The 15,342-nt window shown below is 38.6% G+C and overlaps 1 protein-coding gene across 1 annotated transcript in view; it reads left to right on the forward strand.

Moving 5' to 3' along the window:
• Positions 1–4,763: 4,763 nt before the first annotated feature.
• Positions 4,764–15,342, forward strand: part of FUT8 (fucosyltransferase 8) — a 367,182-nt gene continuing 356,603 nt past the window's right edge. Inside the window, exons 1-2 of the mRNA XM_049899432.1 lie at positions 4,764–5,067; positions 11,751–11,859. The gene's annotated coding sequence lies outside the window, so the exon portion shown is untranslated. The remainder of the gene's footprint in view (positions 5,068–11,750; positions 11,860–15,342) is intronic.

Here is a 15,342-nt window from a genome sequence, read left to right on the forward strand (position 1 = left end):
TGTGACTCTGGTGTGATCTCGCGATGTTTTACTTCTAATCTCTTGGTTTAAATGAAGAGGAGAATCCTCTTTACGAGGTTACCATGGAGAAGAGTAATTGTCATGTTCATTTGGTAACAAGCAGGAACCTTCTTCTAAAGGAGCGCTGGTGGCACAATGGCTAAGTGCTCAACTGCTAACCGAAAGATTGGCGATTCAAACTCACTCAGTGGACTCTGTGGGAGAAAGACCTGGTGATCTGCTCCTGTGAATATTACAGCCTAGAAAACCATGTGGGGCAGTTCTACTCTGTCACATGGGGTCATTAGGACTTGAAAATCGACTCGAAGGCATCTAACTACAAGAGCCTTTCTGAGGATGTTGCAAATTCTCAAGAGATTTGAATCTTTCCTAGTGCCACCTCCCACCAAGTGCATGACATCATGCAACTTTAGAAAGGAAAAGCAGTTGTAAAATTAAACAATGATGGGGTGTAGTAACTCCAAAAAGGTTAGAAATTCTTTATTTATTTATGTGCATTAGGTGAAAGTTTACAGAGCATATTAGATTCCCATTTGATAATTTGTACATAAAGTGTAAGGTTGGAAATACTTGATATAATAAGGTCAGAAAGCTAGAGAGTAAAGGAAGAAGTGTCTTGACTTACAATGACTAATATGGCGATCTTAGCACTTTGCTTGCTTGCTGTTGCCAAGGGAGGAGGGAGGAGGAAGAAAAGACAAGGAGACGGGGTGGAGGGAGTGCCGCTTCAGTTGTGACAGTTCCGCTAGACCATAAATTAAGCTAATTATTAGTATCAGCTGTTACTTATTATTTAATTTGGTGGTGCCGCTCTGTAATTCTACAACTCTTTAGATGCAAAGCATTTTGTGATGGATCTGTATGAAAGATCCTATGTAAAATTAAGTTTACTATTCCTGTTATTACAGTTTAAGAGCTGGTATGATCATGAATTCAGAGTGCAAGCTGCTAAGGAAGAGGGTGAGAGAGGATGTTTGTTTCAAGCCAGTCTTCTATAATCCCAGTTACCAGGAACAGGGGACTATTGGATCAAGGTTAAGTGTGATGAAATTTGAGAGAAAACAAAAGGTTTGAGTTCTGTTTCTGATTTTGTCATCACGTTGACCTTTTAGAATGGAGATGAAATGGAAGTGTTTGCCTGGCACCTAACTGCCTAGGATGTAATGGAGAAGAACAAGAAATGGAGGCTCCACTAAAGAAACGCATAAGATAAATATCAGGTGATACTACCCCTGAAGGTCTTCTAGCCATAATAATTTCACTTGAAAGCTGTTTATTTAGAAAGCAAAGGACAGAAAGCCCTGGAGTTTCAGATTAATACCCCCTTAGAGTAACTATGTTAGAACACTTCGAGGAATATAGGCCAAACAGGTCCACTGGAGGATTAGGAAAACCTCTGGGTGCCTAGGTACTGCGTCTTCTTTATAGCATCAAAATTTTTCTTTGAGTATTTCATGTAAAAAATTATTTTAAGAAATAGAGTAGTTCTTAAAAAATTTTTTAAGGAAGTTTTTAAACAAATAAAAATAATATGTAGAAAACACTAGGAAGCAGAATCACATAAGTGAAATTCAAACATTCAAAAAATACCTAGTGAATGCCAACTACCTCATGTGCTAGGCACTGTGCTTGGACCTGAGATGGAACAAACTATTTATTGTGAGTGATGTAAACTAGGATCCGGTCTCCATTGAAATTAGCAGCTACATGCTGTTCTAGATTCAAGATATGGAGGCCCGATGGTCTCAAATCTATTTTTTGTAAGTGGGCTGGACATCAATAATAAAAGCGATAAGGATAAAATGAGATAGTCTTTTAGAGGACTTGTTAGGTAGTACAAATGGTTAACGCACTTGGCTGCTAATGGAAAGGCCGGAGCTTCGAGTCTGCCCAGAGGCACCTTGGAAGAAAGGTCTAGCAATCTACTTCCAAAAAATTAGCTATTACAGAGCACTCTATGGAGCACAGTTCCACTTTGGCACACATGGGGTCACCACGGGTCAGAATTAACTCAATGGAAACTAGAAAAAGTCTTTTAGAGGTAGTGTTCGGTAACCCAAGGCAAGATGTCCAACAGTGGCTTTGGAAACAATACAGTAGTTCGGTAGCCCAGCGGCAGGGAGCCAAGCAGCACTGCTACCCTAAATTCATCCCGGCTTTCCCAGCCTTCTGCAACCTTATCCCCATCTCCAGTCCACACTGAATTTCTGGCGGTCTAAAGCTTGAAAGATCATCTCTCCATAATCCCCCTCAGCTCATTCAGGTAGGTTGGCCAGATATCCTGTCTTTCCTTGTAGCCACCCTAACTCCTCAACTTGGTTTACTAGGATGTCAGTGAAGGAAACCCTTGGCAGCTACTTCTGAATTTACTGACCCCAATTTTGGAAAGTGTTTCTCAGAGAAAAGGACAGCTAATGTCACAACAAATTTCCAATTTAGAGGCTGTTTGCCATCTGTAAAATTGGAAGCTATCTAGCCTACTGGCCTGCTGGCCTATACCACATGGCATGGATAATAATGGGAGGGTCTTGTAATATAGGCTGTCTCAATCTTCAGTTGCTATCCACTGACCCCACACAATTGCCCAGGCATTGTGGAAAGAGGTGGCACAATTCTAGCCCTTGATGAATTTGTAATCGAAAGTTTTATCTTTCACATTTAAAAGAAGAACTTAAAAAAATACAGGTTAAATCTACTTCCTAAATATTTATCGATTGCCATTAACTTGGACCATTAAGCACTATCTTTTTGAAGCCCCATCTCTCTTTGTCCTCACTAATGGGGCATTCTCAATAATAGGCTTTTTCTCTTTCTTAAATGATCTTCTACAGTTCTTTCCTTTAAACTAAACTGAGGAAATATTATCACAACTGAAATCTTTTCCTATTCAGCTAGAAATGAGCATTTAACTTAAAGCAGATTGCAGGCCAAGCTTTAAAGGGCCATTAATTAGTAATGGCACAAGAGAGCAAGGTGACTAGATGGCTGAAATTGGACAGTACAGGCTTGATTTTTGCTTCTTATCCTATCTGTCCTTCAAAAGCACATTTAATTACTGACTGAGATAACTTGGTGGGGCTTCAGCATGGTGCCTGGCACATGGAAATATCTCAGTAACTATTCTCTGCCTTTTCTTTTCCATTTCCCTGCTATCTTCTTTGCTCTCAGCAGTCACCCATGCCTTCCATCTCATTATGAAAATAATGACTTGAACTCCGTCAACTGTCCTCAATTTAAAGCTTATCTCTTTGGAATTCCTTTCCTGGCTGACTCCTCCACTTGGTCTCCCATACTCTGAGCACCTCTGTGGTCCAGTTCTTCCAGTAATCCCTGTGTATCTTCATTCTCCCCCTCACTGAAGCTTCCTTACCCTCAGTCAACTAATATACTCTAAAAACCAAGAAAACTTTCTCTCAGCCTTTTTTCTTCTTAAGCCACTGGCTGTTTCTCCTACCTATTGCACCCAACCTCTTGAAAGAGGAGTCTACACTCCCTGCCTCCAATTCCTTACCTGAAAGCTACTCCTCAGCCTATTGCAATCTGGCTTCTGCAGTTACAAAAGCTGTCCTCCCAGAGGTCAGTAACTATCTGCTGGTTACCAAATCTACTGGCCTTTTCCATTTCTCTTCTGCACATCCTTGACATGTCATGTGCTTGTTCACTTTCTTGATAAAATTCTTCTTACTGCCTTTATCTTTGTCTGCCTCTTCATCATCTGTGCTCTATCATCTGCCCTGTCTGTACCTTAAATGCAGGTGAACCTCAACTGTCTACTCGTATCTGCTTTTGTTTTTACTCTGGATTGGTGCTTCTCAATCTGGATGCATATAAGTATTACTGGTGGAGCTCTTTAGAAATAAATACCGGGGCCCCACCTAGAAATTGGATTTAGTTGATCTGGGGTTTGGGCCCTAGCATCAGCTTTTTAAATGCTTCTCAGGTGATTCTTAAATGCAGCCAGGACTGAGAACCACAACTCTAGAGTATTTACTTTTATCTTCAGTTCTGACTTCATTCCTGATATGGAGACCCAAATTTCCATTCTTTGCTGAGCACCTCAGCCTAAATGTTATGCAGCACCTCAATTTCCATGTGGTCGATATCACACTCATCATTTTTCCAATTCTAAGAACTTCTTCCTCTGTGTTTATAGGGCCACAATTCTCCCATTCCCCCAAATTGGAGATCTGGAAGTCATTCTTAAAAATTTCTTCTTTGCCCTTCACTTTGCTCATTTGCCATAGACTATAAATTTTACTGCTGACCCGTTTTCAAATCCATTCTCTCTGCCACCATCTAATGTCCCATTTCATGACTTTCTTGCATTGATTTTTTACCTAGCTCCTTGCCTTCAGACTCTTCCTTCTTCATTCCATTCGTCACATGCTAGCAGAGAGATTTTTCTGGAACACGGATCTGATTGTACCCACTCAATAACTACCACTGGATTTCTATTGTCCAAGAATAAAGTCCAAATTCCTTGGTGAGGCCCTCATAAGTGGGCCCAAATTCACTAAAATCATTCTCCTCTATAGAAGATTTCATCTTTATGAAATTTCCCATGATGAAGTCTTAACAGAATGACTCATGGTTCCCCAGTCATGTATTTTCATTCCTTCTTGTCTTTGTTTATACTGCTCCCTCTGTCTAGGTTAGAACGGTCTTAACTCCTATTATCAGCAGGAAGGAAACAGAAAGAAAAAGAACCAACTCAGATGGTTCAAATGAAGGGACAGACATATATGGTCAGAGTAAGGGAAAATCACAAAAGTAGTCAAGGCACCCAGAGACTAGAAATGTAGGTTGCTCTTACCTCTCCTAGACCCAAAGGGAAAAGGGGATAGAATATGTTTCCTTAGCTCAGTGAGAACTGGAGCCATGGAAAAGGGGTCCATCAGAAAGAGCTGCAGGCAGGGAGGGTTGCAGCCACTGCCAGAAACCACAGTGCTGAAGCAGGAATAGTGAAGAAATACCCCAACCTCTCTCTCCTCTTGCCCTCAAATTCAATCAGAAGAAGCCAGCCAACCAACCACCGAAGGAGGCCAGGTAAGGCAATCTATGGATTACAAAGCAGAGCAGAGAGGCAGAGAATGGATGGGGGTGTCAGGGAGACAGTGATTAGATGAAGAATAATCATATATTAACCCTTTTATATATCACCCTGTTGTATATAGTAAAATCCTTTATCTTTTAGGACATAGTTCAAACGTCACCTTTTCTGTAAAGTCCTCTCCCATTTTCCTAACCCAAGATTCAGTTGTTATTTCACTTCTCTATACTCCTTTAGCTGTGGCTATGTCTTCATTATTGCGGCTATCAGTCTGACTTATGATAAAGTTATTTATGCATCTGCATCTGTCTCTTGCATCATATTTTGTGCTTCTGGAGGAAAGGGATACTGTTTTATTCAGTGCTGTGTCTTGCAGGTAACAGGCACTCAATAACTGTTGGTTGAATTTAACTGCATTGTCATGCTATCTCCTTCTTAAGCTTTGTCAGGGAGATTCATGTGTACTTGTAAACCATAGTCCTCACATTTCTTACATTTCTACTTTTCGTAAGAGTTTCTTTTTTGGTCTTACCTCTGCTTTATGCTTGATTTTCCCCTTCTCATTACCTAGACTTTTTTAGGTTAAAAAAAAAAAGGTTAGATCCTTTAAATTGCAGCTCACCAATGAATTGTTGGGAATGCTGTCACCACTGATCCCAACAAGGGTCTAAAACTCTCTGCTTTATTCCATGTCCTGAGTGGTGCATAAAAAAATACTTTCTCTTTACAAGTCACAGAACCCAATTTTTCATTCGTCTTTGGAATTTAAACTCTTCTGAATAGAAGTTATGCTTGGCGTAGCATGTTTTGCATATAGCAAAGGCTGTGTGCTATTCCAATTATTTATAAATAACAATAGCAACTGCAGCTAACATATTTGTGCTATGCAACTACTATTCTACATTGATGATTTTGATGTACCCTGATACATAGCTTTGAGATTTTAATACAAAAAGGACTATTTTTGACCTGATGAAAAACATTATTTCCACATTTATGGTGTTGATAGTCAGAAATAATGGCAAAAATTACAATTCCCATTGCAGGTCTGATTTTTTATTTCAAATACTGCATTTCTCATCTTAAGAAACTTGACTGTGTATTTTTTTCATATTGTCCTTTTCTCTCCTTAAAATGCTCACGCCTACTACTTTCTTGAGCATTTAGAACATAGTTAAAATAGTTGTTTTAATGTCTTTGTCTACTAATTTTATCACCTGTGTCATTTCTGGGTCTGTTTCTGTTGATTGATTTTTCTCCTCATTATGAGTCATGTTTTCCAGCTTCTTTACGTGCCTGGTAATTTGTTTATTGGATGACAAATATTGTGAATTTTGTATTGCTGGGGTGGATTTTTTTTTTAGTGTCTTTAGACATTTTTGAGTAATGTTCTGGGATGCAGTTAAGTTACGTGGGAAGTTCGATTCTTTTGAGATGTGTGTTTAAGCTTTGATAGCCAGGACTTCTAGTCCAGGGCCATTTTGCCCCCCTAATGAGACAATACCTTTCTGAGCACAGTACTCAACCTGGTGTCCAATGTATTACAAGATGTTTGCATTCAGGCTGTTGGAAATGTGAACTATTTCCAGCCCTGTGTGAGCTTTGGTCATTGTTCCTTCCCAGTGGTTCTTTTCCCCGCCTCAGATAGTTTCCTCACGTACATGTGCTGATTGGTACTCAGTTGAAGACTTGAGGGGATACTTCTAGAGATCTCTAGATCTCTCTCTCTGTCTCTGTGTGTGCAGCTTTCTTCTTTCTGGTAATCTACCCTACAGAAGATTCTAGTTGCCTTAGTCTTCCTGAATCCTCAACTTAGTACCTCCAGTTTAGGAAAATCTCCAGCTTCTGTTGAGGTTCTCCTTCCCTGTGCTGTAGATGGAAACTGTCCAGGCAGTAAGCTGGGACAAATACAGGTTCACTTTGTTTCTTGTCTCTCAGAGATCACTGTTATGTGCTGCATGTTGTCCAATATATGCAAGCTGTTGTTTTTATATTTTGTCTAGTTCTTGGTTGTTTAAAATAAAAGTGTAATTCAGGTCCCTATTATGGCCAGAAGTGAAAGTTGCAGCTCTGATTTTTAAATGGGGGATGGAAAAGTATATGAAACCACTTTTGTGTCAGAAAAATAAGCTAGAGTATGACCATGGGCCCATCATTTATCCTTTTCTTAGCTTTACTTTCTTCATCTATAAAATGGAGGGATTGGTCTATATGATCATACAGTTCCCTCTAGCTCTTAGATTCTGTAATTCTATAATTAAACACAGGTGCATTTTTACAGAGAGAATTGATATATAGTCCCCAAAGTGATAGTATAAAGATTCAGTACTATGGAACTCTGATTTTGTCATAGTAGAGTACATTTAGAACTTAGAAGATTTGTGTTTTAATAGATGCAGAAGGAATCTTTAGTTACAAACTTCAGAGGGACAATAGAATTCCCATAGCACACACATGTAAAATGGCCAGACAATTTGAAGGGGGAGAAATGTGTAGAAATATTCTTAGTTTTATTTTTATTTATAGGACCTAGGCATAGTGTATTGTACCTAGTGGGTGTTTGATAAATATCTGTTGAATATCTCAGTGGTATTTGGAAGCCATTTTTTAACCTGAAAAAAACTACCACAGGAGGCTGGGTGGCACAAGTTGTTTGTGATTAGCTGCTAACCTGAAGGTTGGCAGTTGGAACCCACCCAGTGGCTCTGTGGAAGAAAAGCTCTGGCAATCTGCTCCAGTAAAGATCACAGCCAATAAAACGCTATAGAGCAGTTCTACTTTGAAATACATGGGGATGCCAACTCAACAACTCGACGGCAGCTAACAACAACATAATAAAAGTTGGAAACAAACTAAATGATCATCAATACCGGGTTGGTTAAATAAATTATAGTACATTCATATAATGGACTATTATAAAGCAGTTAAAAATACTGAAGCAGAGCAGTGTGCACTAATATGGAATGTTTTCAAATACATATTAAATGAAAAAACATAAGATTGTTATATATGTACATACATATGTATACATTTATTTATATATTTTACAATAAAAAGGATTTAAAAAGGAAATGAAAAAGCAAGTTGCACAATAAAAATCCATTGCCACTGAGTCAATTCTGACTCATAGCAACCCAATGGGACAGAGTAAAGCTGCCCCACGGGATTTCCAAGGAGTGCCTGGTGGATTTGAAATGCTGACCTTTTGGTTAGCAGCCAAACTCTTAACCACTACACCACTAAGGTTTCCAAGTTGCACAATAGTATATATAGAAAATGTCTTAAGGCAAATGTAAGTACATGCTTGCATGTTCAGCAACTACATGTAGAAGGATATGCAAACCAGTAACAGTGGTGACTCAGGGCAGGAGGGCTGGGGGACAGGGTATAAAGAAGACTCACTTTTCACTTTATGCCTTTTTATACAGTCTAAAAAAAAGTTTTTTTTTTTTTAAATCAAGTGCATATGTTACCTAGTTTTCAAAAGTGCTGCTATTGGATTTTTATTTCTGTTGAACTTCTCTAAAATGGTTTGATTTCCACAGAGCAGTCTGGGAGAAATTTTTTCACCTTAAGTCATGTGTTTCAAGGAGGCAGACCACAACCACTCTTTATACCATTACCCCAGGAAAGTACAGAGCACCCCCTTGGCTATGACTAGTTTTCTATTCCTCCTGAAGATAATTCATTCCCTTGTTCCATTTTATGAAAAGAATTGGTATGCTTGATACCTAGGTGACTGGCATCTGGAGCATAATGCTTGGATCCATTACTGGAATATGGGTGCTAGGAAAGACAGAACAAAGCCATTTGTTTCTAACGATCCTATATACATTTTACAGTATTTAATTGACCTTTACAATCTAACCCATCTATCTTTCTGGCTTCTAGAGGAGCTACCAAAAAAGTACAGAGCGCAGGAGCTGAACAGTGAGGCTGTGTGATTCACAAGATGTTACCTGTGGCCACAGTTTGGTGGTTTCAAATACTACAGGCACAGTTAAACACAGGTGCAGCTTTACAGAGAGAATTGATACAGACAGAAATGTATTTAGAAGAGTGAAATAACACCCATCAACTGTGGGTGCTACCTTTTTTATTTTAGGGAGAGAGTTGCACCTCTGGCAGGCTATCTAAAAGAATGACTTGTAGAGATCACCTGTATTCCTCTGAGTGTCTAAGGCACCTCAGGTAAAATCCAACCAAGCATTTCCCAGAAGACATAGGGAGATATTTGGAAATATGTGAAAATCCAAAATTATAAAATCCATGGCTCATTATACAAGTTGGAAAAAGTGCTAGGATTTGCTACTCTACATGCCTAAGGCATTTTCTTCTGATTCTGTTATCTGCTTTAAAATTTCTGGCACTATTGCTGGTTTTGAATTTCCTAAAATGCCAACAGAGCAAATAGATAGTCAGTGCATGAAAGAGGGCTCCAAGATCTATCCAGCCAATAAAACAATAAGAGGAATAAGATTTGGCTTCTGACTTCAAGAAGTGTATTTTGTACTATGGGAGATACTGTTGTGTAGAAATCATCACAACACAGGAATAACAGGAAGGAAATCATTGCTGTTTAGGGGGGGAAATGTTACTTTGACAAAGAGTCCTTCCCCTCCCCCAATATACAGAAGTTAACAAAACAGAGGCTGCTAATAGGGTTGCCAGATTTAGCAAATAAAGATGCAGAATGCCTGGTTAAATTTGACTTTCAGATACGGAAAAAATAAAGTTTTTACTATAGTTTGTCCCATGAAATAGTTGAGACTCAGGGATCCAGGCTACCTTTAACTTAGAGTGAGACCACCTGGAATATGTAGCATCCAAGATCACCAAGGTAAGGGAAGAGAGAAGTAGAGGTTCTCAGAGGGCACTTACGACCAGTCCTGGAAGTGACTTATTTCACTTCTTCCCATATCCCATTGGTCAGAACATGGCCTCAGCCTGACTACCAGGGAGGCTGACAAATACATCAGAGCACAATAACTATAGTATTTAACCTTGATGCTGTTCTGTGCCTAGAAAAAATTGGAAGATGATTCTAGCAGCCGGAGAAGATTGGAGGGATATTGGGGGAAATCTGATGCACTTTATTCAATTTTCATTTTGACAATAATAAAAATAATATTCTTTTTCTTGTACAAAGTGCAATAGAGAATTAATGAACATCCACGTCCAGCAATTTGTTTCTAATAGAACTGTACATGTGGAAAATTATGAGCCATAAGTACAGGAGGGACCTCCAGACATTATGTGGTCCATGCAACTCTGTCAGAGCATGACTGCCTCATGTCTAAAACAAAAACAATACACCCAAGTTACCTTCTACCTGTAAAATTTTGTCATATCTCATCTCTATCTGACACCAGGGTTCTAGATTCGATGTGATGAATGTAAATTTTATTACAGGTTCTCTGGTGAGCAAAGTGGTAAGTGGTGGCTGGGAGACAGTGAAGGAAGGATAAGAACTCTCCTACCACAAAACCAAAATTATCTGGACATAACCCTGTTTACCAGAGCTTCAGTTGTACTCTCTGTTGCTAAATTAAGCTCATAGAGAACAAAGATAGTCTTCATTCAAAACAGCATTGTATAGGCTCACATAATCAAAATAGACCCCTAACCAATTAGAATTTTGCCTCATTGGTGAACATCAGCCTTAATGTAGAGCCAAGGATACTTATATACACGGTCATAAGGAATCATAACCATAACTCAGAATTTAAATAAATATCTCAAATTCATCCCTATTGTTTCCCTATATCTTAGACTGTCCAGGAAAATCCAGATTTTAAATATTAGGTTTAGTTGTTGGACCATCCCCCTTTTGGTGAAAAAAATGTGATCATCACAACCACAAACTGGGAGTGCCTGGTAAATGTATTCTTTGTAAATGGTGGAGAAGAATAAATCAAGCACATTTTGTTTTAGACACACATAGAATATTAAAAATGAGAGGACTTCATAGATTTTTTTTATTAAGCCTTTATTTTAAAAATGAAGAATAGTCCTATAAAAGAAAGACAGAGTTAACTGGATTTCTTCTATTATTTAGGAAAGTGGACACAAGTATGTGTAAAGTTTCCTATTATATTTTAAAAGCAGCTATTAAAAGCTGTTAGAACTTCCTTAGAAACCATTTGCAGGATCTAACAACATATGAGGACAAAACTACTTTTATATAGTTAAATCTTTTCTGTTGTAATAAAATCCACTTTCTTCATTCATTCATCCACTCATCCATTCATTCAATAATTATTTATTGAGCATCTCCTATAGGCCAGCCACTATTCTAGATATTGAGGATAGAAGGGTGACTCCATTTGATTCAGTGATCCTTTGTTAAGATATCCACTAAAAGGTCTGCGATGCCAATGCCCATAGACCCTGCTGAAGGGGCAGCCACCACCCCATTAGCATAGCAGTTTGGACCAGAATTAACACTTGACTTAAGGTCAGAAGACCTATGGTGTGGCTTAGTATAGAGAGATAGACAGGCCAACAAGATTTCCCTCTCTGGAAAACATGAGATCCAACTTGGAAACTGAGACTTTGCGTAAGACTTAAGATTGTGTCTTACGGCATTAGCAAGAAAAACTTATAAGGGAGTAAAACTATTAGCAGGCAGAAAGCCAATGAGTAGAATAAAGGATGGAAGCCATTCTTTGTATTGCAGAGAGAACACCGAATATCAGAAATGATACCAGGAACCTGAGAAAGACGGAGACATGGAAGAGCAGTAGGTTTCCAGTTACCTGAGTATCTGATGGTGTTTCAGCTTCCAGGTAAGTTTCACTTCATGTGTTTTTTAACAAGCCTGTGTTTTCAAAATGAAGTGACCTGAGTGATTCTTGGTTCCTTGCACCTTAAAGAGCTCAATGAAAACAGGTACATAAGTAAGTTGTATGGTCTTTTCAGCTGTTTGACATGTAAGTGTAAGAGCCCAGAAGACTAGGTGTGTATTTTAAACTAAATGATCAGCCTTGAAATAAATACAACTTAGCCCCACTTGACCTCTATCTATGTATGTTTACAAGCCTACTTGTAAATCATGCCAGGACAATTTATAGGAGGTTGTTTCTAGAACCTTTACTACTCATTTTTAATACCAACAGTTGTATTGTACTATGTACTATTGAACTGAAAATGACATTCAGCTTTTGGCCCAGGAATTCTTGTCAATCACCTACTTCTTATTGTTTTTAGATTCTATTTTAATGTTATTTTGACCTTGGATTTAGATCAGATAATAACTCTGGTGTCCACAATGACTTCCTTTACTTATGGTATTTCATAGCATTTACTGCATGCTTACTTTCTATCAGGCACTGTTCTAAGAGCCTTAGATGTAATAACTCATTTTATAGTCACAACAACCCTAGGAAGTAGATAATATTATTCTTACCATTTTATAGCTATGAAAAATGAGACAAAGAGAGGTTTAAAAAGTTGCTCAAGATCTCACAGCTATTAAGTGGCAGAGCCAGGATTCAAATCTGAATTCTGAACCTCGAATCTACACTGTCGTGGAAACTGTAGAAGATCCTGCACTAACAAGAGGTGATGAATTTCTTGATTCCCTTGGCAGTTATATTGCATTGAAATTAATTAATTCAATAAATATGTTAAGTAGTAAGTTGGAATTGACTCGACGGCAACAGGTTTGGTTTTTTTTTTTTTTGCAGATTTGCCTAATGCAACGTGTCTTTTGATTTCTTGACTGCTGCTTCCGTGGGCATTGATTGTGGATCCAAGTAAAATGAAATCCATGACAACTTCAATCTTTTCTCCGTTTATCATGATGTTGCTCATTGGCCCAGTCGTGAGGATTTCTGTTTTCTTTACGTTGAGGTGCAATCCATACTGAAGGCTGTGGTCTTTGATCTTCATTAGTAAGTGCTTCAAGTCCTCTTCACTTTCAGCAAGCCAGGGTGTGTCATCTGCACATCACAGGTTGTTAATGAGTGTTCCTCCAATCCTGATGCTGTATTCTTCATATAGTCCAGCTTCTTGGCTTATTTGTTCAGCACACAGATTGAATTATTATGGTGAAAGGTTACAACCCTGTCTCACAACTTTCCTGACTTTAAACCATGCAGTATTCCCTTGTTCTGTCTGAATGACTGCCTCTTGGTCTATGTACAGGTTCCTCATGAGTATAATTAAATGTTCTGGAATTGCCATTTTTCACAATGTTATCCATAATTTGTTATGATCCACACAGTCAAATGCCTTTGCATGGTTAATAAAACACAGGTAAACATCTTTCTGGTATACTCTGCTTTTGGCCAAGATCCATCTGACATTCACAATGAATACTAGAATTTTGGTGACCTCAGCAAGGCCTTTTCTTGCTGGAGCAAGTATTTATAACATATTAACAGTGGTGAATTATTATTTTTGTTTGGAATGTTTCCCTCTGACTTTACACCTATCCCATTCTTTCCAAATCAGTATCTTTATTTTTGGTTTTTAATTTTTAAACATAGTAGCATGTATTTGTCACTGCTGGATTTCTTTCAAGGTCCTTTTTGGATTTGTTCTCTTTTCATGAAGTATTTTTTTTTTTTATTAACTATCCAATTTAACATAATTTATCAAACTAGTATAGCATTTTATCAGTTAGAATTAGGTTCAGTGGAATGCCATAGAAAAACCTAGATGACAGTGGCTTAAATAAGATGGAAGCTTATTTCTTTTTCACATAAAAAAAAATTTGGAGGTAAGCATTTCAGGATTGGCACTGTGGCTTTACAAAGTTGTCAGGGACCCAGCTGGTTCCTACTCATCATTATGCCATCCCCAGCGTACTGCCATCCTCCTCATGGTCCAAAACGGCTGAAGGGCTCCAGTTAGCACATTATGTCTCAGGCAATAGGAGACGGAGAGAAGGGATAAGAAGGGTGTATTCCCTTCCTTTTACTTACTTCTTTTTTAAGAGAAGTCTCACACAACATTTCTGATTTTAGATCTCAATAGCCAGAATTTAGTCACTTGACCACACCTGCTGTAAGCGAAAGTGGGAAATGTAAGATTTTAGCTGAGTTGCAGTCAAACCAAAACCAAACCCATTGCCGTTGAGTCGATTCTGACTCATGGCAACCCATAGGACAGAGCAGCGCTGCCCCACAGGGTTTCCAAGAGCAGCTGCTGGATTCGAACTGCCAATCTTCTGGTTAGCAGCCGTAGCTCTTAACCACTGCGCCACCAGTTGCAATAGGAGCATCCAAAAATTGGGGGTTTGTTATTATGAAAGAATGGGAAAATAGATATAGGGAGATAACTTACATATAGTGGAGATTTGAGAAAAATTTGTTGATTCACTTTTATAAATGTGATCATATTCTTAGTGGTGTCACCCAGCTCATTAATAAAGACACTGAATCTAACGATTGTCCCTTTTTTTTTTTTAACTTTATGCTAACATAATACAGTATATTACTGCATTAATTGTACGTAAAATAAACCCACCTGGAACCAGCCTAGTGTTTTAGGGTTATGGGTTTTTTTTTTTTTTTTTTTTTAAGCAGGGACTAAAAATCCTTCCCTTCAGTCTTATTGGGCCAGTTTACCCCAGGTCTATAATGATTTCCAGGTGTATTAACCAGTCTAGGACCTATCATAACCTAGATTCTAGATCAAACTGCAGTCAAAATAACCCAAAAACTCAGTGGCTTAAACAACTAAGGTGTTTCTTACTCAAGCTATATATCCATCTTGCCTTGATGGGAATAGGCAATGTGCTGTTCCACATTGTCCTGCTTTAGGGAGGAATAAACTTTGTAAGGACTTATACTGTTCTATCTGCAAGTGACACTATGACTTCTACCCACAACCCATTGGCTAGAACTAGTCACATGGCCCAGCCCAGCTGAAATGGAGGGGTTAGCAGGGGTGTGGGGCAAAGTGTAATTTTTATATGCCTGGAAGGAGAAAGTAAGCATTACAAGTTTCTGCCATACCAGGAGAATTCATTTACTGGTTGACTCAGGCTAACTGGGATGTTCTTCTGTAACTGGGGAAACCCTGGTGGTGTAGTGGTTAAGTGCTACCGCTGCTAACCAAAAGGTTGGAAGTTTGAATCCACCAGGTGCTCCTTGGAAACTCTACGGGGCAGTTCTACTGTCTTATAGATCTCTATGGGTTGGAATCGACTCAATGGCAATGAGTTTTTTCGGTTCTATAGCTGGAAGTTTGGTGGTTACCTGAAAAATAAACTTCAATCCATCTTACTCTGGTATAAACCTAAAATTTCTGTTAATTTTCAA

The sequence above is a fragment of the Elephas maximus genome, chromosome 10 (assembly GCF_024166365.1).
Source record: "Elephas maximus indicus isolate mEleMax1 chromosome 10, mEleMax1 primary haplotype, whole genome shotgun sequence".
In the NCBI taxonomy this organism is placed as follows: Eukaryota; Metazoa; Chordata; class Mammalia; order Proboscidea; family Elephantidae; genus Elephas; species Elephas maximus.